We start from the raw sequence: 2,181 nt of genomic DNA, 5'->3' as shown, positions 1-2,181 counted from the left end.
TCTGCTAAATACAGTGCTACATCATGTAGATATGAAGTTGAAGAAAAGTGAGACCCTTTCCTTAGAGTGAATTCCTGTTTTCCCTGAGAGATTTTGAAATGTTAGTGTAATATAAAATACAGAGGTCATAATGCTTTCATCAAGTATTCTAATTCTCCTTTCATCCACTTTTCTCCTCCCTTGAATGTGCATATTTCCAGGGCCTCATTTGGCTGGTAAAGTATAAGCAGAAATTTAGGTCGCTTCTAAGCAGAAGCTTTATTGCTCCTTTGTGACTGCCACATTTTCTTTTTCTTGGCTTGAATATCATAGAAACAAAAACAGAACCTTCTCAGTTGGAGTAGAGCCCACCTGAGAGGAAAAAAAAAAATTGTTTTTAAAAGCTACTGAAATAGTGGGGATTATTTGTTATATAGCATAACCAAACCTATACTGGCTGATATACACCGTGTTAAGTATTGTCAAGGTCCTAGCAGGTTTCAGGTGGCACTCTCAAAGTGGGAATTTAAGAAAATTTTAAGAAAGGAACCATTTACAATAATGAAATCAAGATGTAAGGAATTACCAGTAATGGTACAGTAGGCCAGGGCTAAAATATCTTCATCATCAATATTCTCAGACCTGAAAACACAAGCAAAGGGGTTACCAGGACCTGAAGAAAAGAAAAAGAATGTGTTCTTTGGATGCATCCATATCAGTGTACCTCTACAAGGGAACAAAGACATTTAATGCCCCAACCTCAGTCTCTTCCCTTCCTCATACGTGCACCCAATTGGAAGTGGTAGAATAGAGGTCAGCTTCCCAATATGTACAGTACGTACATGAATTTGGAAGAGAATTTGAAAGATATTCAACACAAAATAAAAATTGACCCATGTACAGAATATTATAGGAACACATGAGATAATACATGGCATTAAATAGTCAAAACATGAGGGTTTTCAAGAAAGTTCTGGAGGAATACAACTTGAACTGAATCTTACAGACATGAAAGAATTACTTTAGACAATTTTTAAGGTCTTCTAATCCAGATATTAGATGAGAGCCCAAGCAAGTACAGTATTTGCAGAAATAGAATAAAGATTTAATATCAGGCCTAGGATAATGAAATGATAAAGCTGAAGATAATGCAGTGGCCAGAACAAGGAAGGCTTTATATATTATATTGAATAATTTTGACTTTACCCAGAAGACCAAAATCTGAAGGATTTAAAAACAGTGACATAATCAGATTTGTAATTAAAAACAATATGGCAGTAATAGTAATAGCTTACATTATCGGATGATTACAATATGCCACATCATGTTTTGAACACAAAATTCCCATGAGGCAGATACTATTATTGTCCCTATTGGGGGAATACTGAAACAGAAAATGGTTATTCTAGATGACATAATAGTAAGTAAATGGAGTGGAGATTTGAAACTAGATCTCTGAAAATAAATGAGTATGAGTGCAAGCCTGAGGGCAGGAAACCATTTACAAAACTATAGAAGTTATTCAGATAAGGAACAATACCAGAGAGATCATGATAATAATGAAGAGAAGAACCATTCCAAAGTTTAAACCTGTTGGATAGGTGTTTGACTAGCTATGCAGAATGAAGGGGAAAAAGATGTCAACCACATCCCACCATATTCCTAACTGAAAACAGCCAATTTAAACTTTTGACAGTTACACAACTGGCATTTTCACTTTGAGCAAAACTATTTAAAATTAGCACAGTATATGTAGATTCACAGATGTTATTAACATACGTATATATTTGTATATATATATATATTTTTTTTTTTTGGATTATTGAATTTATTTCAGATCTCTATACTAAAAAAGCAAAAACAGTTTAATATTGAAAATATTGTCTCTTAAGGCTTGAAAATTAAAAAGTAAGTGAAAAACAACAGGAGAGTTAAATTTGGAGTTAGCTCAGTCATTAAATTCATAAAGCTAGGGTAAATGTTACTGGGCCTTTGTGATACCTACCTAAATAGATCTGTGTCATCTGAGTATTTAAAAAGCTGATTAAAACAGCTACTATAGTTTCTTAACTCCATCACCATCTCACTAATTTTGTAGGACAAACCTATTTTTATCTTCATTAAATGCTTAACTAGCTTTTATCTTCCTCTAAGGTAATCTAGGATATTTTTGGTTGTGGTAAAATTTAGATGAGTTGTAAA

Source organism: Phoca vitulina, unplaced genomic scaffold, assembly GCF_004348235.1.
Source record: "Phoca vitulina isolate PV1807 unplaced genomic scaffold, GSC_HSeal_1.0 scaffold24, whole genome shotgun sequence".
NCBI classification, from domain to species: domain Eukaryota; kingdom Metazoa; phylum Chordata; class Mammalia; order Carnivora; family Phocidae; genus Phoca; species Phoca vitulina.
This window is presented reverse-complemented; position numbering follows the sequence as displayed.